Source organism: Podarcis filfolensis, assembly GCF_964270895.1.
Source record: "Podarcis filfolensis genome assembly, chromosome: Z".
Taxonomy (NCBI): Eukaryota; Metazoa; Chordata; class Lepidosauria; order Squamata; family Lacertidae; genus Podarcis; species Podarcis filfolensis.
The window spans coordinates 24078711-24103441 of record NC_139617.1 but is presented as its reverse complement, the minus strand read 5'-3'; the positions used below and the strand labels follow the sequence as shown (position 1 = coordinate 24103441).

General features: G+C 41.5%; 1 long non-coding RNA gene across 1 annotated transcript in view; it reads right to left on the bottom strand.

Annotated features, from left to right (window-relative positions):
• The window catches only part of LOC310754377, a 351494-nt gene that overhangs the window by 62367 nt on the left and 264396 nt on the right, over positions 1-24731 (bottom strand). The gene's annotated exons all lie outside the window — the stretch shown is intronic.

Here is a 24731-nt window from a genome sequence, read left to right as displayed (position 1 = left end):
CTTATTTCATTTATCTTGATTATTGCCATCTGAATGATGTCATCATTACTTTTGCCTGATAAGTCCATAATTCACAGCCGCTCTCCGTGTTACAATTTCCCTTTATGAGGATGCACCTGCAATGCCATGGTGAAAGCTGAAGCCTAACACAAACTGTTTTCACAATCAGTTATTCCAGGTTAACTATTCACTTTAATGTCTGGTGTTTTCATAGGTTCGAATAGGAAGCTGAAGACAGAGAAAGGAAATTTCAGGTGAGGACATACTTGAAGTTAGCAAAGCTTTAAAGCATATCTCAGCTTGACAGTAGGTTTAACAATAACAACAACTTCAGCACAATAAAAATATTAGCTAGAGGTTTGCTGAAAAAAATACGTATTAAATCTGATGGGGAAGCGTCATAGATCAGTCGCAGAGCATCTGCTTTGCCTGAAGAAGGTCCCTGCTTCAATATCAGGCAATACCAGGGAGGACTGGGATAGACCCCAGTCTGAAACCCCAGAGAGCCACTGCCAGTCAGTGTAGGCAAAACTTAGCTAGATGTACCAATGGTCTGACTTGGCAGAAGACGGTTTCCTATGTCAATACATATCAAAAATAAGAGAAGGAAGGAAGGAAGGAAGGAAGGAAGGAAGGGTTTAACTAATTCTGAGGACATCTGTGCTCATTTCATCTCTTCTAATAACTGTATTTTTCAGTGTATAACACGCCTGCGTGTATAAGATACCCCCTATTTTGGGGAACTCAAAATTAAGAAAAAGGGGGGAGATTGCCCCCCTGTATGAGACCCCCCTTTTTTAACATTATTTTTTAGTAAAAAACAACAACCATAGTCTTATACACGGAAAAGTATGGTAACTTCATTTTGATGAGCCATCAAGCATTCAATAATGACTGGTGTCACTTAAAGAACAGCTTGTAAACCCAATGAAAGATATAATGAATGAAATATTAACAAAAGGAGAAATCCCAGAAACTTGGAAGGAAGCTTATATTTCTTTGATTCCAAAACAAGATACAGATCTGACCTTGATCAGAAATAATGGACCTATTTCATTATTGAATAATGATTATAAGATATTTGCTAATATTTTAGCTAATAGATTGAAAAGGGTCTTAAATATTTATGTACATCCAGATCAAGCAGGATTCCTTCCAGGTAGACAAATGAAAGATAATATAAGAAATATTTTAAATGTAATAGAATACTTCGAAGTAAGAAATGAGAAAAAAGCAGCAATGATGTTTATAGATGCGGAAAAAGCATTTGACAATATATCTTGGGATTTTATGAAGAAAGTGATGGAAGAAATGGAAGATAGAGTAAGATGTATAAAAGGGATACAAGATGTATATACAGAACAGAATGCAAAATTAATTATCAATCAGGTGATAACGAATCAATTTAAAATAGAAAAAGGAACGAGACAAGGATGTCCGCTATCACCTTTACTATTCATCTTGGTCCTGGAGGTTTTGAATAGAAAGAGATTGGGAAAAGATGTAGAAGGTGAATTTAAAATTTACAGATTGTATCTTATTGAAAGAGAATTATATGAAAATGATGTATAGATGATATATTACACCAGAGAAAGTGGCTAAAATGTATAAAAGGGGATCAAAAACTTGTTGGAAATGTAAAGAAAAAGATGGCACATTTTATCATATGTGGTGGGAATGCAAATAGGTTAGAAATTATTGGGAAATGATATACAGTATAATGAACTGGAAAAAAAAAGTTTAAAAAGACTTTTGTTAAAAAACCAGAAGTATTCCTCCTTGGAATTTTAGATCAAGATATAAAAAAGGAAAATTGGAAATTATTTATGTGCGCAACAACAGTGGCAGGAATTATATTAGCACAAGCTTAGAAGACCGAAGAAATACCAATGAAAGAACAATGGCAAGGGAAACTTATGGAATATGCAGAACTGGCAAAACTAACAAACTACATGAAAAGGACAACAAAGACTTAAAAAGAGAATGGGAAGCATTTACAATATATATGAAGAGACAACATAAAGAACTGGACTCATTGGCAGGATTTGAGTAAACAATCACAATTGTATATAATAATAATAATAAAAAAAGATTATATGTTTTGGAAAATTTGGGGGAAGCAGGGTGAACAATATGGAAATAAAACAAAATGGGAGTACGAGGGAAGTCCAGGGGGAGGGGGTAGGAAAATATGGAAAACTGTTAGAGAAATATTGTTAGAGGATGTATATATGGAAAAACCAATAAAAAATATTTTAAAAATAAAATAATGACTGGTGTCAGTGCCTTACATTCTCCCATTATGCTTAAAGGAGGTGTCAACTATCATGTGCTCCACTAGCCTATGTATACTTATCAGAAGTAAACTCTACTGCACATAGGAGCTTCCAAGCGCCATTCACAATCATCCTATTCACATCGGTTATCCTAGCACCGGACTTCCGGAATCAAGATAAATCTTTTTGGGGTATATGGAAGGCTTTACTGCAGGAGTTACCTGTATGTTGCCTTCCAGATGTTGTACTACATCCCTGTCCACTGGCCATGTTGGCTGTGGTTGATGGGAGTTGTAGTCCAACAGGATCTGGAGGGGACCACAATGTCTAGCCCTGCTTTATTGCATGGAAGCAAATGGCTAGCAGTTTTAATATTATTGTTCCACACCCAATGTTCTGAGCAGTAAGAAGTTTTTGTAGGAAATTGCAGTCAAACATAACTACGAATGAGTGCTAGTTAGTGCATGAAGGGGGTTAAGACCAGAGAACTGTGTTCCTAGACTCAGTTAGGTTACACCTCTTCACCTTTGGTGAGGGAGGAAGTGAAGCCTTTTCTCTTTCTTTTCTTCACTCCCTCTTCAGGCCATGTAATCAACTAGTTCCAAGCTCACACTGCATGTTTGAAACCATCTTTCTGTATTTTGTACCTAATAGTATTTTACCTGTGTTCCCCTTGCTGCTGCATGGAACAATGCACAAATCAGACCTTTGAATTTTGTAAGCAAAGTTACTTAAGAGTGTGGTCTGTTCTGGACTATATGGGACTGGCAGAAATGACTGGCAGAATCCGGGACCAGGGAGAAGAGGCGGTGGAAGAAGATTGGAAGAAATTTAAAGACTATTTACAGAAATATTGTAAAATTAATGAATGTTAGAATGATGTTGGATAGAAATTGAGTGGTTTCCAGCTGTAATGCTTTAAGAATATGGAAGAAGAGTTAATTAGGTAAAAAAAAAAAACTTAAATGGTGTTGGATTGGAAATAAGTGGAACTGGCAACAAAGTTAATAAGAATATGCAAAAATGGATTGATAATGTATGAAAATACTGAGTTATAAAATGTTAAGTTATAGAGATAAGATAAATGAAAGAGGGTAAGGATTTGCTGATTTGATTATTTAATTGGGAATACAAGAAGGGGAGGTGTGAGGAAGTCAAAGAAACAAGCAAACGAGTTTTATGTCATGAAAAACAATTGTTCTTAATTTTTCTTGTTGTTTTTGTATGTTTTATTTATCTTTTTATTTTTTATTTTTTCTCTTTTGTTATTATGTGTTTTTGTATGTTTGTTTTTGTGAAATCTTAATAAATATTTCCTAAAAAAAAAAAAAAGAGTGTGGTCTGTTCATTGCCAGAGGGGTAGAAAGAGATTCAATTGCTGTGGCAGATTAAACAGGATATGAAAAGGGGTCTAACAGCCTACCTTCCCACGCTGTATTGCTGCTTAACTCTGTGACTGTTTTAAACTTTGCTGGGGGCTTCTTCCAATCCCGTCCTCCAGGTTGTTTGCAATTTCACAGACACCAAATCAGCACAGTCTTCAGAGGAGCAAGGAAGAAGGGATCCCCTATTCAGATAGTTGCTAATCATTAAGGCCCACCAGCCTACCAATTTACCTGTCAATGGGTATGCCAAGGTGAGAAAATGTGCCCAGCTGTGCATCTGAAGTCTTCTGGTGGGATTACTGACTCCCCTGCCCCTCTTCTGCATAGTCAGAACAGACAAAGGCTGTTTGAAATGTGCTTTTATTCTAGCAGAGTTTGTGGTAGGAAGAATCTATGAAGAAAAATGGAAGTGAAACTAAAAGTGGAGTCGCTAAAAATTAAATATACTTTGTTTCCATGGGAAATGGTTTTGCATGAGCTTGTGCTTGTTAAAGGAATATGATTTTTTTTTGGGGGGGGGGGTGGTCCTGACCCTTCCCACGGTTGGAATGTATTAGTATTTATTTATTGTATTTTATTAACTTTCTTGGTCACTTTTTTTGCCATTGCAATGCAAAGCAACGTACAATATTTTAAGCGAACAAACATAAAATAAAACCAGCAATAAAATAAATCAAAAATACAATTCTTTTTTTTAAAAAAAAAAACAACTGGATAAAAACACTCCACCCATGCAAAAAATGCAACAAACAATTAAAAGCCAAAGGCCTGATGATAAACAAATGATTTTGCTTGGCACCTCCAAAGATAAGTAATGATGGCACCAGTCAAGCCTCCCTGAGGAGAACATTCTCCCTGAGGAGAACATTCAGGAAGCCAACACTGAAAAGGCCCATTTATGTGTTGCCACCTTAAGGACCTCAACACTTGGAGGGGGCACAAGAGGAAGGGTCTCTGATGACAATGACAAGCCAGGTTGGAAATGGTAGCCCCTAGCAGATTTCCACTGGGATAATTTGCCTTCCACTTCAAAAAATGTTTCTCATATCCCATACAAGTATATGCTATGATCCTCCTCCTCTTTGCTCTAGTAATTGAACCCTTGGGACATAAACAAGACTAAAGAAAATTGGTTGCTGGATGGTATCAAGCTGAAAGGATCACTCACTGAGATTCTTCCAAATGCCAGAGTACAATACATTAATGACGCCAAAACAAAAAAGCTTCTGCCACAAATGCAGTTGCCTCATCTTTAAGGTGTCACAAGGCTCTATTGTTTCTGTAGCAACAGAGTAAGTTGGCTATCCTTTGGGAATTTCTGAAAACCAAAAACTTAAATATATCCATCATCAAATAGAAACAGCAGAGAAACTCCAACTGAGGGTGCATTTTCTTTTATAAACTAATGCAGAAAGTGCATGTGCTACTTAATGTGGAATTTAACCTTCCTTTGAGTACTCCTCATGCAAATTTTTGAGTATAATACTCAGAGGAACATTTTAAACTACTGCAGGAAGTTAAAATGCTTCAGGAACACAGTCAATGCAAAAAAGGCGGATGCTTTCATTAAAGACACTTGAGTTTCCTGAATTACGGTACATTCCACAATACTCCTCTTTAAATATCCATGTACGTAGTTCTATACAGCGGGGTGGTGGGGAAGAAGATAGAAGAGCAGACTTTTTATCTTGATTGAAACCTTGGAAACACACCTTGGTTACAAACAGAAGCATCATTGCACACCAGACAATTGTTCCATTTTCCATGCAATTCTGACTGTGATCCTTGACCTTGTCCCATTGTAAATGAATTGGAGAAGTTCTCTCTCTCTCTCTCTCTCTCTCTCTCTCTCTCTCTCTCTCTCTCTCTCATAATACTTGAACTTGAAGCCATTCATTGAAGCTGAATATTGTTGGAATATTCAGGATGGGCAAAAGAAATCCCTCCTCACACAGAGCATAGTTAAAACTATGAAACTTTCTCCCACAAGATGTAGTGGATGGCCAGAAACTTGGATGTCTTTAAAACAGGATTATTCATATTCATAGAGGGTAAGACTATGAATGGCTACTAACCCTGGTGGATACGTTCTACTGGTGGAAGCAGTAATGTTTCTGAATGCCAGTTGCTGTGAAATGCAAGTTGGGAGAGTGCTCCTGCACTCAGGTTCTGCTTACAGGGTTCCCATGAGGGCTTGTTTGGCCACTGTGAGAACTAGATTGGCTCCCTCAAATTTTGATCCACCATACTCTTATTCGGTTCTTTTTACTGTGCATTCATGATGCTGAGTGCTCATAATACTGTGCTCATGTTCTTATTAATTACTTACTTGGCCATGTTGTTATTGTTTAGTTGTTTAGTCGTGTCCGACTCTTTGTGACCCCATGGACCAGAGCACACCAGGCACTCCTGTCTTCCACTGCCTCCCGCAGTTTGGTCAGACTCATGTTGGTAGCTTCGAAAACATTGTCCAACTACCTCATCCTCTGTTGTTCCGTTCTCCTTGTGCCCTCAATCTTTCCCAGCATCAGGGTCTTTTCCAGGGAGTCTTCTCTTCTCATGATGTGGCCAAAGTATTGGAGCCTCAGTTTCAGGATCTGTCCTTCCAGTGAACACTCAGGGCTGATTTCCTTCAGAATGTATAGTCTCCTCCAGCACCATAATTCAAAAGCATCAATTCTTCAGCGATCAGCCTTCTTTATGGTCCAGCTCTCACTTCCATACATCACTACTGGGAAAACCATAGCTTTAACTATTTGGGCCTTTGTCGGCAAGGTGATGTCTCTGCTTTTTAAGATGCTGCCTAGGTTTGTCATTGCTTTTCTCCCAAGAAGCAGGTGTCTTTTAATTCCGTGACTGCTGTCACCATCTGCAGTGATACTTGGCCATATCTAAAGCTTATTTATACAGTTTAGAAAAACTGTATATCCAGCTCACTGATTTTACAGAAGTACGTAAGAGCTCCTTCATGCACTCACCCAATACATGCATCAGGATTCTGCTGGCTAGCTATGTCCTTCTCACCAAAGTGTCCCCCAGTCATGCCTTCCATTACCAGCTGTGCATTCAGCTGCAGTGAAAATGGGCCCTGCACACATATAACTGATAGCAGAGGGTGGGGCTAGATGGCATGATTGAGTGACCCATTCAGGAATTGGGCAATACAGTGGTACCTCGGGTTACAGATGCTTCAGGTTACGGACTCCGCTAACCCAGAAACAGTACCTCGGGTTAAGAACTTTGCTTCAGGATGAGAACAGAAATCGTGCGGCAGCGGTGCGGGGGCAGCAGGAGGCCCCATTAGCTAAAGTGGTACCTCAGGATAAGAACAGTTTCAGGTTCTTAACCCGAGGTACCACTGTATGTTGTTGCTTTTTATGTGTGTGTGTGTGTTTATACCACTTTGTCTAGTGAACACTTCATGCATTGGATAAGTGGGTTGTGTGTATTTGTGGCAGAGTTATTCAACCTTAGATCTCCAGATATCACATCCCTAACCAGCTTACCCAATGGTCAGGGACAATGGAAGTTGTAGCCTAATAACCTCTGGAGACCAAAGATTGATGGATATTGATCAACAGAAAGGTTGCAATCCTCCTCAACAAGAGAAGGGACTATAGATTAGTGGTAGCACAACTGATTTGCAAGCAAAAAGTCCCTGATTTGCTCCGTGTGTTTGTGTGTGTGTGTGTGTGTGTGTGTGTGTGTAAGACTTCTGCATGAGACAATGGAGGCTGCTTCATTAGGGCAAGCTCATTCTCCCTTCAGCCAGCCCCTACCTGCCTGCCTCCCTTCTTTAAACCAGTCCAGAGGGTGGCACTGCCTGCCAGCTTTCTCTAAATTTATTTAATGTTACATAAAAAGCTGAACAAATGTAATTGCATTGCATTGCATTGTATTGAAATTGCTGGGAAATCATGTGTGTATTTTTCCATGGGGCTTGAGATGGAGACCTGCTGTAAATTTTCATTACAGAGGTGAGGCGATCTAACTCTTTGCAACCCAGTTGTATTCAGTCATAAGACTTGGAGTGGGTTACAAGATGTTTGAATATGTTAATGAAGTAGGATCCTCTGTCTTAGACCACATTGCCTTTGTTCTCAATTGCTGAAAAGAAGGGACATGCTTTCTCACTGGAAAAACAGCCTGAAGCAGATAGGCTGGAAATGGGGGAGAGAGGGAGCTTTGATTTTATCTCAAAAGCTGGATTTCAGCACTTATGTATGCCTTTAAGCCTTATACTGTGAGAAGCATACATATATCTAAGACAACATATTGTTTTTGTAGCTGGCAACATCAACCCCATCCTTGCAAATGACCACAGTGCCCGGAGATAGACAGTCAGGTTGTGTATCCATAGCAGTGACCAGAAGAGGAATGACTGCTGGGAGGAGCACAGGGAGAAGAAATGCCATGGTGAATCTGCAGCAGCACAACTGGACACCTTCATCTGCCCCAGCTGCAACAAAACCTGTCTCTTCCATATCAGTCTCTACAGCCACAGCTGGCACTGCAACATCCCAACTGTTTGACTTCACTCCCAAAGGCACACTCTTTCATCGTCTCTTGAGGCAGACAGATGCCAACAATTAGAAGCTAAGTTCTGTTAGTAAAGCTTTTTGAACATTTTTTGGGGGGACTGGAGCAATTTATTTCTAAACAAGAGTCAGTTTACAAAGAGAAAAACTTCTGCTCATATTAATCTACAAATTCTTCCATCCTCCCCCTTCATCTCAGTTTTGCCTTTGTACAATTCAGCAGTGAGGAAGATCAGAACAAAGGCAAAATTAGTTCTGCCTATCACTGGCTCCAGCTCCAGTAGCCATTTGCTCTGGGTCCACCTCCCTGTCTTCTGCCCTGCCAGACTCCACTGGAGAACCATTGTCAATCAAAGTAGATATTGCTGAGCTAGATGGACAGCTAGTCTGACTTGGTATAAGGAAGCATCCTATGTTCTGCCACAGAGGTAGGAAACACGTGGCCTTCCAGATGTTGCCGGACTCTGGCTTCCACCAGTCTCATCCAATATAGCTGGCCGTCAGGGATGATGGAAGCTGTAGTTCAACAACCTCTCAAGAGCCCTAGGTTCCCTCACCTTGTCTTTGCTCTTGGCTTCTGTTGGAGAAGGATTGTTTTCAAGTGACTGCAAGCCTCCTCTGCAGCACTGAGTTCTATCAACCACAATTACAAATCTCAGACAAATCTGAAGTCTTCCTCCTGTTTTTAATTTAGATTTTTGAAAACAACATCTCTTATACATAAGCTGCAGGCTTCAGAACTCTTTGTCATTCTGCTAAACTGTTAGGAACTAGGTCACGCCCACAGCAAAAGGGAAAAGCAGAACAAGAGACGTTGGCATTAAGTGCCAGTGTATGTTCTTCACATTACCTTCCATTATTTATCTCCCTGCCTCTAGCAGCATGCCACTCTTCCACCTTGCCCTGGAGTAATTGATGTGGCAGAGTGATTAGAGATGGCGTGCTACATAACATCTCCCATTATCATAACCAGGAGGGCATGAACAAACAATGTGCAATCTGTCTTTAATTGCTATTTTCTTAATGACAAAGACCATGGTCATTTATAACATGCATTAACCATCCGAGGGAGCAGGTGCCACAGCTGTGCACTGTGCTGGTCTTTTCCCCGCAGAGGCAACATCTGGCACCAGGGGAACCAACCCAAATGATGTTTGTGTCATCACTCACAAATATGTCGTCGGAAAAATAATAATAAGTAGTTCCGTGAGGGAATGAAGTTCATTTTATGAATGTGTGGGTGAGGATCACTGGCACGAGCTGTGAACGAGCTGTCAGAGCCTGAGCATTAATTAAATCCAAAGCAGGACGATTCACTAAGCAGCTAAATGCTTTCCTCTTTCTATTTTGGAAATCAATTACAGAAGTTTGTGATTGTTTTCATCAGCTAATGGAGTTAAATTAGAATTTGCTCCTAACTGCTTTGTCTCCCTGGTAAGTGAATGCAGATTCAAATTTCTCCTTGTTACTTCATTGTAATTGGGAGCTGTCCCATTGAAATTAATGGAGGTAATACACTGGGGGCTCATTCATTCAGGAGCACTATTGCGGCTAAAACCCACATTTTTTTTTTTACCCTTTGGATTTGTCTGTATTAGTCCACACCTGGCCACGCTGAAGTTGATCCCTTGGTTCAGATCTGCCATTTCCATTCTGCCAAGATCTGATCATGCACTGTAGGTGTAAGAGGCAGTTTTGTTAGGTGGCTGACTTGTGAGTGGTGCTGCCCACTTGTCCACACTGGCCCACCTGGCTGGTTGGGGGGGGGGGGGCTGACTCAGCAGGTTTAGCCCAAACCAAGCAGCATCAAGTTCTGTCTTCATCAGCTAGGAAGCACTGAGATGAATCCTGCTTTGTGTAGGTTCGGGCAGGTATTCTATTTTTGTTTAAGGTCCAAATATACCAGCAGCAGCTAGCAAACAAAGGTAAAGCAAGCCCTGCCTGAAAAGCAAAAGGAAGAGAAAGCAAACTCAGGAGAGCAGTTGCTACTTAGGAGATGAACCACCCATACCATAGCATTGCAACCCATACTGTAGCAATGTGATCTTCAACCCCTTGAAGCAGCAGCTTGAATTTGATATCCTTGTCCTTTTTGGGTTATCCAGGGCTTAGAAAAATCCAGATTGCTGCAGTTAAAATTGCAGGACACCAGTGAAGTGATGAGGATATCATACGGATGGACAATTAACAGAGACATAAGCAGTTCCAAATTTACATTTAACTCCAATGTGGATGGGCCCTACAGCACGGGGGTGGGGGGCATTTTCAGTCAGAGGGCCACATTTCCTTGTAGGAAACTTTCCAGGGGGACACACTAGCTGTGGGTGTTTGGTGGCATATGTGGTGGGGCAACATATTTTCCAGTAGGCTACATTTCAGCCACACATAAACCAAAGGTTTCTACACATATGCCACAATACAGAGATCTCACCAACCTCTATCCACTATCACAGCTCAAGGACATAGTCTAGCTAGGCAAAAGCACTTGAGGAGCAAGTGGTGCAGGCCTAATGAGGGTGTGTGTCCTGGGGAGAGTACAGAGGGCCCAATACAGCAGCATGGAGGGCCACATTTGGCCCCTGGGCCTAAGGTTCCCTGCTACTGCACTGGAGACTCTTATTTCCTGTTAAGTAGGACTGTATACCTTCCCTTTCCTCCTCAGCTTTAAACTCTAAGTTATAGACATGTTCACTTTGATACTGTCGGCTGGAATTGCTTGCTATCAAGCCTTTTAGCTGCCTAGTTGGATCCATTTATTTTTAATGTAAAAGACATATAGGCAATTTAGAGCCAACAGTAATGGAAATGTATTATAAATGTCAGAGGTTTTGAGTTAGAGCACCGTTATAAAACTTTATGTACACACTTTATACACATGCAGCTCCTTCCTGAGTTGTAACAAAAAGGCCTGGTTAACATTATTTCTTACATCTTTACTCTCCTGATTAACCACCTTCCTCCTTAATATCTCATCCATCCTTGATTTCACCCAGTTTGGGCACCAGCCATGTATGCATTAATGATTAGTGCTGAACCACAAACAGGGACGTTTTTCAGTGTATGTTTCTCTCATGTGAAATCTGCCCCTCACCATTTCAGTGATTCCACTGGGGAAGTTTTGCTTCTTTTATGACAGTAGGAAGGGCACCCTTCCATGAGACAATCAAGCTGTGTCTGGCCTATTTTAGTCATTCAGGTAGATACTCCATAGTTTTTCTCCTCAGAGCCCTGATTGGTAAAAGCTTTGACACAATTTCTCCCCTTCAGTTGTACTTATTCCTAGTAATGGTAATATTATCATGTCACATAACCATGTACTGAGCTCAAAGGAAGCAAATTCAGACTGAGGGCAATGTTTTTTGAATAGGCACTGCCCTCCCTCTAAATTAACTTAGTTTGCCATCAGCGATGTCACCACATAACCAAACCTGGTTCCTATAGGCCTCTGGTTGAGCACTGTAAACAGGGGTACTAGGCTAGATGGGCCTTTGGTCTGATCCAGCTGGGCTCTCATATTCTTATTAGCTGGTCATGTGTGGGCTGAATTTTGATTGGCTTAAGATTGCAGAACCCGCTTACCCCGTTCCCCACACTATGAAATTGGTGGAGTTTTAGCAATTAGTGCTTGGGGAAAGCATTGGTATCCTGTAGTGTAATAGCTTTCTCAGGAGAGTTTGGAGGGATGATTTCCTCAGGCACCCCTTTCTGGGACAGGTCATCCCTGTGCCTTCTGATATGGTGATGCAAATAAGGTCATGATTCCAAGGATTTATAGACCTTAAAAAAAAATCCTTTATGGAGATCTATCTCTGTCTAGGAAAATAATGTCAACGTATCATTTGCTGATTTGTGTCTCCTGTTTGAATCCTCAGTTACTCGAGCACCCAATTGCTTGATGTTGCTTATACAGCCCCTCTCAATCCTTCTTCTGTTGTAAATATGAGCAATTGAGATGCTGCATCAAGTCCTCGCATCTGAGATGCTTCACACATTAAAACTGATGGCTATTCCGTATTCAGACCTCATTTCCAGTGCTGAAATATTGATTAGACTGAACTATCCTATCCAAAGTTCATACATTTTGTGCTGATACAGGATCTTTCTTAATCCCTTTCACTGGTTATTTGTGTTATGTAGATGCTAATGAAAGTGTGCACAAAGACAAACTACACCGGGAGTAGCCAATGAAGTGCATTCTAGATATTGCAACTCCCATCAACCCCAGAAAACCATGCCAATGATTAGGGATGATGGGAGTTATGAGCCAACAACATCTCAAGTGCACCATGTTGGCTGCCCCTGAACTAGACCATGTCTATAGGAAGGAGTAGCATGATGCAATTAAACATTCCTTGGTTTATCAATATCCTTTAGTAAGGCAGTTCATACACAGTTAATAATTGGAGATATCAGAGACCCTCTAACCATTAAAATAAACCACATTTTCAGTAGCAGAATATTAGAGTTTTATTGAAATTGCAACAACCATCACCATTAGTCATAGTGTATTTAGATATCTTACTCATCATTCACGATAAAGTCCTAGTGCAGGTTCCAGCAATGTAAAAATTTACAAGCGCAGCACATATCTCAGATGTCAAAGGACAGGGTCAGGAGATGTGTCTTCAGCACATTATGAAGCTTGTATAATAAAGGTGCCAGGTGCACATCTATGGAGAGGGAATTCTACAATTCTACCAGCTGTGACAGGGAACACTCTCTCCTGGACCACCCTACCAAACCTCTGAGGGCAAGGGAACTATCAAGAGGACCATCTCTACTGATCTTAACTTCTGAGGCAGTCCATAGGGAAGAAGATAGCCTTTCAGATATTTGGGACCAAATAATGTGGCCTGCTCTGAGTAATCCTGGTGCACGGGCAAATGAGGCAATGGGAGGCTAGGTCAGGGTGCTTATTAATTTGAAGCTGATAGCCTTTTTTGTGTGAACATAAGTTGGCACAAGCTGGCATATGGACCCTTGAGTCAGATGCATGGAAACTTAGGGAGTATTGAAGTGCAAAAGCCCTGCAATTTTGTGAGTTAAGGGGACTACAAATGGATTATTTCCAGAATCTCAGAAGACAGAAATGATCAATTCATATGTACTATATTACAATAGTTTTCCAGAAGTGGCTTTTACATTGTGTGAAAGCTCAAATATTGTGCACAGGAAAATGTCAGGGAAACAGAATAAAATGCCATGTGAATATAGCCAAAGAATAACTTCATAAACTGCATGCATTTTGGAACAAGGGCTCCGAGCATCCATCACCTCACACATATTGAGAAGGGAGACATTAATTTGCACCCAACTGAGGTTATAGGAATGTGGCTATAATTGTGCTGATAACATAATAGCAGTGGGTCAATTCTAATCATGAACAGCTCTGGAAATTACATTTATTGCACAGAAATTATAGGTTATACCCTATTTCTTTGTAAATGCTTGATTTCCAAGGGTTTGTATATTAATTTTGTTCATATCCTTATCCACTCAAGCTTTGCAATTAAAAAAGTGGTTCAAATGAGTAGGTAATATTCTCAAGTCAACATGTCATCTGCAGCAAAGAAAATCAAGTTTGCATTTGTTGATTAGATAACAGGTCAACCATACCATGATAATAGCATAATTACAATTGTGTCATCAGCAGAGTGTGTGATTTGTAGTGTAAAAGGAATGGAAGACTTCAAAGTCCAGCATGATCAAAACTGAATGATTTAATTCATGGCATCAGTGATGCATATGCTACTCAACACGCAGTAAAGTCCTATTATTTGTCATGAAACTTAAACTCAGTTCTGCTCCAGGAATTGAGTTACAACGAGCATTATGTTCAGCCTCATGGTCTAAATCAGGGGTGGGGAGCCTTTTTCAGCTTGAGGGGCACTTTCCACCTAGGGAAACCTTCCAGTGGCAGCAAGCCAATAATGGGTGGGGTATGGGGGAAGTGGGTGGAGCAATTAATGCAACTCTTTCCTTTATATAGCAGGTTACATACATTCCAGCCACACAAATGTCAGAGGCTTCTATCTCTCCATAAAAGCAAGCAAGAGGTATCATGGTAGTTCAAGGACACATCCCAGTCTGGCGGAAATACTCAAGGAGGGTGCAGAGCAGATTCTAAGAGTTGTGGGGGCTGGGGAGAGTCATGGGGGCCAGATAGAGAGGACCATATTTGGTATGGCTGTGCTTGGGATTCACCTGAGTCCCAAGCCAATTTGAAGATATTCAGAGGTACTTGGGCACTGGACAAGTTGGGTTTTTAATTGTCATAACAAGCTCCTTGCTGCAGACCTTCACTAATGTGTCGAGGGCAAAGAGGCTCTTGTAACTGGGGATGCATCAAATGGCATGGGGCCAAGAAGCACCTTCCCTCATACAATAGTAATCATGGAACCATATGAAGACATAGCAGTGCAGGTGGCTTACATGAATAATTGAACCCTGCAACCTTAAGCTCCCAGCTTCAATATTTTGCCCTTCAGTGCTTGGAGGACATCAAGATTCAGCAACAGGGACAAGGCAAAGGGGGTAGGGCCAGTCAATGTGGCCCTACTCCCCATTTCCATGCATTGGACATTGAATTCCTGAATAGGGGTTTTATGACCTTCCATTTGGGATATGGAACATCAGGATGTTAATTATCCAGTAACATAGGAAGTAACACAGGAAGCTTATGCTGAATCAAAGTATTGGGCCACCTAGCTAAGTATGATCCATACTGACTGGCAGTGGCTCTCCAGAGTTTCAAATACAGGTCATTCCAAGCCAGTGTGACGTAATGGTTAGAGTGTTGGACTCGGAACCCCACTCAGCCATGAAGCTCACTGGGTGACCTTGGGACAGTCACCGTCTCTTAGCTTACCTACTTCACAAGGTTGTTGTGAGGATGAAATGGGGAGGAGGAGAACCAGGTGCACCACCTTGAGCTCCTTGGAAGATAAAGGTGGTCTATAAATGTAATAAATAAACAAATGATGACTATATTGTAAACCACCCTGTTACCTTCGGATGAAGGGCATTATAGAAATCAAACAAACAAACAAACAAACAAACAAACAAACAAACATCTATAGTCCAAACAAATAAATGGATGTTCTCTTAAAGCATCATCAGACAAGTAGTGATTTAATAGCACCCAGTGCAATTTATCATTTCAAATGCCTTTTTAAAAATTCTACCAATGTCCCAGACCCAAGGTCAAACTTTTGGGAAACAAATGCAGTGATAGCACACTATGCGACATTTCTTTTTGCTGAGCTCATTTCATATGTAGTGCATGAAGGGAAAGACACAGGCAATGTGCTTGTTTTCAAACTGGCCAGCCTCTGTAAAACTGTGATCTAAAAGAACACCATCATGACACCATGAACAAATTCAACACTACATATCCCAAAGATAAACAGGCAGTGAGCATTCCTGGTCTCAGGGCTCAGTCTCCAGAAAGCGACGTGCTCCTGGTGTTCCACAATGTCACCAGAACAGCAATCTTGAAAGGCCTTTGGCACTACAGCAAAGCATCTTAAAGGGTGAGATGTGCTGTGTGGTTTATTGTTAATTCTTTTTGCAGTTCTTTCCCACCAAATTCTGAAGCAAAGGCTTTGACACATGCTCTCACATCCCTTGTAAATATGATTTTGCAAGGCCTGGGTATCACAAAATGAGATGTGCTTGCTGTTCAGCTGTCCTCATTTCACAACTCACTGTTATTGAGCTGTGTGAAGAAGAGAAAGAAGAGTGTCGAGGCATCTGAGGTTGCTGAAGCAGAGCTCAAGAGATGGCCGTGGCATGAAAATTTGTACCCAAACTGGAAATCGTGTACTGCTGATTAACAACAATGTTGTTTTGAGACAGGTTCCAGGTAGGTAGCTGTGTTAGTCTATTGCTGCAAGAATAACAAAGAGTCTTGGGACCCCTTAAAGACTCAGAATTTTATAGTGGCATTAGCTTTCATTGGCCAGATACCACTTTGGCTGATGCATTAAGGGGACACATTGAGTAAAGATATATAATGATGCCCCAGGCAAGCCTTCCTGGTGAGAGCATTGCACAAGCAGAAAGCCACCGTAGAAAAGGCTCACTCTTGTTTGGCCACCTTCTGGATCTCTTGTGGAGGGAACACACAAAGAAGGGCCTCAGGTGAAGATCACAGGGTTTGGGTCAGTTCATATAATGACATTAGATGACTTGCAAGTGGTTAACCCTGCCCACCTATCAAAGCTGGTTTGTAGGGTGGGAAGAAAAAGATCTGGCCCACCAGGCGAAAAACATTCCCCACTTTTGTTTTTTCTTTTGTTTTTAGAAAGCTAGAATTCCTAAGGCATTTGTGCATTGGTGAATTTTGTATGATTGTTCCCATTATCCAAAGGTTCCAAGGAACAGACATTTCATTTGTGCAACATCCAAGTCTTCATGTATTTCAAAATTATTGTTGAAATGATGCAATGTAATAGAAGGAGGAGACGAAGAAGAAGAAGGTGAAGAAGAGATTACACTGTTGTCATTATATCTCATTACTGATGTTACAATGGTGTGCCCACTTCTGAGTGATGGTGATATTCAAGTCCAGCATAACTTTGGTCACATTCACACCATATATTTCAAGCATACTTATACAATTGTAACAGTCATGGCCTGCCCCCAGAGAATCCTGGGAACTGTAGTTTGTTAAGGGTGCTGGCAGTTGTAGTTCTTAGCAGATCTCCAAACCCTTAACAAACTACAGTTCCCAGACTTCTTTGGGGGCAAGCCATGACTTTTAAGGTGGTATAAGACTGTTTTAAATGTATGGTGTGGGTGTGACATTTGCTATACCTTGACTGGTTTATTGGAATTCTAGGCAGTTAGGTTCTAACAACTCACTCAGAATTCTGGTGCAAGAGTGAAAGCCACAGTATATTTCTAGTGCTCCTATTAGGAGCCCCATGTTACCTCCAGGCAGTGTTTCAGATTGAATTTAAGAGACCTCTTGTTCCATTTAGGTCTATCTGTGACCTTGACCTTGCTTCAGTATATCAGAGACCTGGAGGCGCCATGTGCTTCCAGAGAAGCCTTTGTAGTGCAGTTCTGAGGTTTACAGATTTTCCTCCTTTTAAGGCAGGAATTCTCAAACTTTGTCATGCAAAGCATGTGTGCGCAATGAACAGGCACACCAGCACCACATAATCCATATTTATAAGATGGATCAACAGCAAATGCGGATTTTTTTTTTCTGTACAATGTTAAGGCAATAGAGCTGGATAACATAGCTAAAGTAGCTTCTAAAAACAGGGGAGATGCCCATTGCTACTGCTTGTAAGTGGTGCAAAACAGAAGGAAAAAGAAGAAGAAAGAAAATGCTGCTGCTAAGGATTATGCATCAACTCCCTAAGATGGCTAGGGATGGGCAAATCAGTCAGTTTTAGTTTCTCATTTTCCCAGTGTGGTGTAGTGGTTAAGAGCGGTAGTCACGTAATCTGGGGAACTGGGTTTGCGTCTCCGCTCCTCCACATGCAGCTGCTGGGTGACCTTGGGCCAGTTACACTTCTTTGAAGTCTCTCAGCCCCACTCACCTCACAGAGTGTTTGTTGTGGGAGAGGAAGGGAAATGAGATTGTTAGCCGCTTTGAGACTCCTTAAAGGGAGTGAAAGGCGGGATATCAAATCCAAACTCTTCTTCTTCTTCTCTTCTAATAATTTTATTTATTTATTATATTTGTATACCGCCCTTTATCTGAAGATCACAGGGTGGTTTGCAATATAAAAACAACAAAGGTCAGTGGGGCCAAAGAATGCTCCCCAAGCATAACCCTCTGGAAATGGCCACCGAGGTGGGACTGGAACCACCACAAAGTAGAGCCACCCTCCCCTAACTTGGACAGACACTCCAGAAGTATACCATCATAGATGGCACTGAAGCCTGCTAAGAAGTCAAAGGAGAATTTACAGGGACACATTTCCCCTGTGTCTCTCCCGACACAGGTAATCATACAGGGAGACCCAAGCAGTTTCTGTGTGAAAACAGGGCATAAACCCTAATTGAAATGGATCTAGAAAATCAGTTTCCTCTAAGAGTGCCTAGATAAAAAATGCATTTTTGTATTCTAACTAATTATGCATTTATATGCACACTTTCTCCAAGTACATTAATTTCTGTATACATTACAGTAATATGGGCAACTGCACTGCAAAATTCATTGAAGTGTGGATTTTGAAGACTGGGTGTATTTTTGTTCATGTATTGTTTCAGAAAGTGCAGATTAGGTACGTTTGCCTTTAAATACAACCTCCATTAGATTTCTCCCTTAATCCCAAGGAGGCCTTGGCTTTAAGGGCAAAATAAATACCTTGTTTCGCTGATCCATTTTATTGCACTCTTTTCATAAAGGGAGAAGAAGAAGAGATCCACTGGTTTTATGTACTGTATTTGGTATAAAATCCATTTGGCCATTTGTTTCTTAGCCCCCTCTCAACCTTCAGTGCTGCATGTCAGATCCCAGATGGCCCAGATGACTGCCTACCTTGTAGTCTTCAAAGAGAGTTAGAGCATCACTATTTTGATGTTCCTTTATGAAGTAGTAACCACGCCGAACACACTCTTGTGCCAGGAAGCAAGCTTTTACATGTTTGCTATGTTCAGTAGCACTTACTCCCAAGTAAGCATGTAGTTAGGGATGGAGGAGAAATTCAGTTCACATTTGATGACAAATGTATTTAATTTGTACTATTTGGAACAAGATGTAACTGAAATAAAGCAGTTCTTCAAAAGTCACACTTATCTGAATTTTGCAGCACAGTTCTTTATCCATGTAATGTGTGCTAAAGTGCTTATACTAGGATAATGTACAGGTAACTCCCATTTTGCACACATTCAAAGATCTTGTGACCATGCATGCGTGCATCGCTGCAACCTGAAAGTGGCAGGAAAAAGAGTTGGAACAGGGGTGCTGGGGAGACAGAACGGGCTTCCACATGCTCTGCCAATGTATGTGGGGGTCAGGAATGCAAACCCCATGTAAAACACTCATTGTCTGTATGCATACAAATGCATAGATTAGTCAAAATAATATACAAAAATATGTTGTTTTAGGGATACACTGGTACCTCGGGTTGCAAACGCTTTGGGTTACAAACGCTTCAGATTACAGACTCCGCTAACCTGAAAGTAGTACCTCGGGTTAAGAACTTTACTTCAGGATGAGAACAGAAATCGTGGGGCGGCAGCGGGGCAGTGGGAGGCCCCATTAGCTAAAGTGGTACCTCAGGTTAAGAACAGTTTCAGGTTAAGAATGGACCTCCAGAATGAATTAAGTTCTTAACCAGAGGTACCATTGTACAGTGGTACCTCGGGTTACAGACGCTTCAGGTTACAGACGCTTCAGGTTACAGACTCCACTAACCCAGAAATATTACCTTGGGTTAAGAACTTTGCTTCAGGATGAGAACAGAAATCATGCTCTGGCGGCATGGCAGCAGCAGGAGGCCCCATTAGCTAAAGTGGTACCTCAGGTTAAGAACAGTTTCAGGTTAAGAATGGACCTCCAGAACGAATTAAGTTCTTAACCCGAGGTACCATTGTAATTGCTTTGCAAAAATGTGTATATTAGGCAAAACTGCATACAAACACCTGCATGTCAACATAAATTTCCTGATGTGCATTTATGAGAACTTTTAAAAATAAATGAATTGCAAACTGGTGTGGAAATGAAGACTGAAGATTGGAAGAGTGAGAAAATGAGAAAAACAGAAATTGACAGGTTCACGCATCTCTAAGCTGGAGCATTACTTGATGGTTTTTGTTTTCGTTCTGCTTCTGTGTAATATCATACAGAAGTGGACTGTGGCATTATTTCGTAAAGTAGTGACATATTTTACAACCCAACTTCCCTATAACAAAAAAAGAAGAAGAAGGAAACCAGCTGTTTATAGCAGGTATTAAACCCCTACAGAGAATTTTAAACAGCGCCCTCCCCGCTCTTTGTAGTTATTCCTGTTTTGTACAGATCAAAAAGAAGTACAAAGAAAACCGAGGCTGGCTGCAGGTACTTTCGTCCTGATGGATTTAACATTTTGCATATCTTAACATGCAGTGCCTAATGCCTGTTCTTCCTGTTTAACCAGCACAACACTTTTATACTCTATCTATTAGCTTTGTATGTGGCCATAAATCTCCACCTACAGACTATCCATTAGGGAGGGGGATCAAAAGAGAGGTATTTAATGTTCTGCATTGTGTGTTCTCATGCTAATCCAGCCTCAGTGAGATTTAGAAAACTCAGTAAGGTTTATAGAAGCAAACGCCAAAGATTCACTTTTAAAAACACACACACAATAATCCCTAAATGCACAGCAGTCCACCGGGGAGGACCACCAGAGGCACAGGTACCTTTGATACCTGATCTACCTCCTCTAAAGCTGGGAATAAAGAGAGGGGAGGTTGTTACTGCTTTGCACATGACATTTTATTTAGGGGGGAAAAGACATACGGCAGGGAATATTGATGATGGTGCACCAATGCAAGAATCTATCTAGCATGCTAAACCGTTGAAGTGTTAAGATTTTAATGTACAATGACTTAAAATATAAATTTACTGTGTATGAACTGCATTATGCCAACATATTTTATGTCTGTGTGCATTCACACACACACAAACTTGTTTAATGGATTGATTCCTTCAGTTTTCTTCAATAATTGTTTCAAGCTTCTGACATCTATTTGGTTCTGCTCCAGTCAAATGCCAGCAGGATGTCTGTACTCGGGGATATTGGAATGGAGTTTGATGAAGTTTGACACACCATGCCTGAAATTGGTGGGGGGATAAAGAAATGCAAAAAATTGCAAACAGAATACTCAATAGTGTAAGCCGTACTTATTCTCACACCTGAAGTAGAGAGCGATACTGGAGGACATGCATTCTGGAATCTGCTGCTCAAGGCAAAACCATTGCGTTGGGTATCTGCAAAGCTGATTCTTCATGACTTAGTTGATTCCGTATTTCAAGACTAGTATCATTGACTCTGATTGGCAACAAGATTGTGAACAGGGTTCCCCCACCCTGCTCCCAGGTCCTACTATGTGATTTATTTTGAACTGGCAATACAACCTTAGAGATGAAGTTTATGTTTCCAACCCTGTGTTATTATTTCATGGTGAGGCAGGTCCTGGTGACTGAACTCCTTGCACTGAAAGTAATAATATATTAACTTTTCATTTATATTGTGTGTTGCTGCATTCACCCCCCTAACATACTGAATCAATGGGTGGGTAGGGGGTCACTAGTCTGGGAAATTGTGGCCCTCCATCTGTTGCTGTACTCCAACTTCTATTAGTCCTAGCCATGGCTAATGTTCAGAGATGAAGGGAGGGCCCAAAGTTCCCCATCCCTACCCCAGACTGTCTGCCACAGAAGAAAAGTCATGCAAAAAGGCCTTCAAGACACTTTCTCTTTGCTCTGTACCGTGCTGTCTCTAGGCTCTAAATGATGCTGCTTAAATCCTGTTTATGACATCTTGGCTGAGGGGTTAATCCCTTCATTGCTCAGGAGGTGGCACCATGACAATATAATGAGATTCATATTAACAAGAGATGAGTCCTTCTCCAAAGGAGACAAAAAATACAGACGGCAGTGTGAAACCTACTAATTATTAAACGAATATACCAAGGCACTTTTAAACGGGAGCATTTAGTAGGGTAAAATCAGCAGTGCTAGATTTATTATATGTTTGTTTCTTTGTTTGTGTGTGTGTGTGTGTGTGGTTTCTCCTGATTTAATTCAGGTGATTAAATGACCAATAGAATATGAGAGGGAAAGAGAGAGAAAGAGAGAGAAGAGCCAAGCATTAAAATTTACTGAAGTAGAGACCCTGCGAAAGTCAAAGCTCCGACAGGTTTATTCTAGTGTATCCTTCTGTGACTTGCTAGCCGGTTCTTCGTAATGGTAGATGGGCAAGGCGAGAAGAGTCGAGGCTTTAAAGTGGAAATGAAATTTCCTGCTCCATGGAAACTTGAGCACACAGTCATTAGTCTGTGTGACCGAAGAAAGTTCTGGGAAGTTTAGTGTATCAACCCATAGCAGGCCAGTCGCTGGAGAGCATGCTCAATTATTTAAGGGCAGTATGTTTCTGACACCCTTGCGGTGAATTCCTAATGAAGTGAGCCACCGGGAGAAGCATACCCTGGTGACCTCAAGGATTGAGGTGGGAAGGAAAGGTGGGGGGAGGCCATTAAACTGAAGCTGAGGCTGCCAAGTTGAGAGTTTGCAGTGAAACAGGGCGGGAGTGGGGAGAGAAAAAAATGAAAGCAAAATGTAATTCTTGGAACTTTTCCTCACCTGGCATGCCCCTAGGAAGAGATGTGCAATTGCATATCTTGCTTCTAATGAACAGTTGCTGACACTTAATTGGTAGCAAAATAAAAGCAGATACCTGTGGACACAGCCTCATTTCTCCATGTTTTCCTTCCAGAGTGTCAGGGGATTTATACATACAGAATGGAAGAGAAAATGCTAGGTATTTGTAAACAGGAAAGGGACCTGATGAGATTTTTTTTATTGCTTTTATGCATGGTTCACATTTTCCTCAGCAGTTTGATGTTCCAGAGGGAGCACTATCCAGTTTCGCTTCCTTTGAAAAGAGATGCCAACTAAACATCAGGAAGAACTTTCTGACAGTAAGATGTTTCTGACAGTGGAACGGACTCCCTTTCAATTGTGATGTTCATTGGAGGTTTCTAAGCAGAGGTTGGATGACCATCTGCCATGCATGATTTAGCGGAGAGTCCTGCATTGCAGAAGACGCGGGTGGCGCTGTGGGTAAAACCTCAGTGCCTAGGACTTGCTGATCGTAAGGTCGGCGGTTCGAATCCCTGCGGCGGGGTGAGCTCCTGTCGTTCGGTCCCAGCTCCTGCCCACCTAGCAGTTTGAAAGCACCCCAGGGTGCAAGTAGATAAATAGGTACCGCTTTATAGCGGGAAGGTAAACGGCGTTTCCGTGTACGGCGCTGGCTCGCCAGCTGCAGCTTTGTCACGCTGGCCACGTGACCCGGAAGTGTCTTCGGACCGCGCCGGCTCCCGGGGCCTCTTGAGTGAGATGAGCGCGCAACCCTAGAGTCGGTCACGACTGGCCCGTACGGGCAGGGGTACCTTTACCTTTACCTTTACCTTTTACCTGCATTGCAGGGTTGGACTAGGTGAGCCTCAGGGTCCCTTCCAACTCTACGGTTCTATGATTCTATGAATGGGAGAACAGTAGAGACTTAAAGTATATTTGTAAGATTCATTTTATTTACTAATATATGAGCAGAGGCCAGGAAGCAAGCAAGCACAGGAAGCTGCCTTGTATCTGGAGTGTCTATTAATATTTCTCCATCTAATCCGGTGTTGCCTAACTCTGACACAGTGGCTCTCCAAGGTATCAGGCAGCTGTCTTTCACATAATCTACTATATCCCCCCCAACCCCTCCTCCTCCCTGTGCATCGCAGGGAGTGACTGAGCCCTTCTGCATGCAAAGTGTGCACTCTACCACTGAGCTATGACTTCTCCCCGAGGCAAATACATATCTATAAGCAGACAGCATTGCCTTTATCAGAGTGCAACTTGTTCCCAGAGTACAACTTGTTCAGAACCCAACACACATCCCCAGGCACATCCCACTTCCTAGCTAACTCCAACTAGAAAACTTTTAGGGCTCTGTCTCTTTGCCTCAGCCAGTTCTAGCAACTGTTTTTGCCATTACTATCCACTCCACTCCACTGGAGGCGAGTAAGCTCAGCAGTCAGGATGCTTACTGGGTAAAATGGTTTATTGTTATTATTTATTGAATTTATATACCACCCTATACCCGCAGGTCTCCATGCAATATGAATATAATTCTTATGATTCAGGAAACTAACTAAGCATAGGTGAGGGCTTGGCATGGCTAGCTGACATTACTGTGCTTCCTTCCTTGTATACATTCACTGTATAGGTATGTAATGTCTGCACAATCCCACCATGAGCCTTACCACCCTGTGATTTTCAATGTGCTGATTTGTTGTTGTTGGCCAGCAAACAAAATGTGGTGTTCTAGAACTCCACATTTCTAGCAGTGGTTTACAGTAACTTTGCTAGTTGTCTGCACAGATTAAGAAGCATGCTGGAAAAGCAAGAATGTGTTCACTTGAGTAGCTATTTATGCTAATGGAAAGAAAGGTCTATGAATTAGCTCCCTGTAATGGTAAACAAGATTAGAGTTAAGTGCTTTTTGGGGGGGCTGAGCAAGAAACAGTCAAAGGTTAATTGCACAGGAGAGAAAGAAGAAAACCCATAAATTAGGAAACCAGAGTCTGGAAAACAGGAAGGTCAGAGAACGAAATGGGCAGGTGAAATCTGCGGAGACGGTGGAAAGAAATCAAAGTGGGGGAAGTGGCAATGGGCAGTTTAGCTGGTCAGTCTATGAAGGATGGGCATAGATTCTTTCACGGATAAAGTGGACAATCATGGTACATAAAGGGTACAGCAGAAGATAAAACAAACTTTATGGTAAGAGAGATAAAAGAAAAAGATGACGGTATTT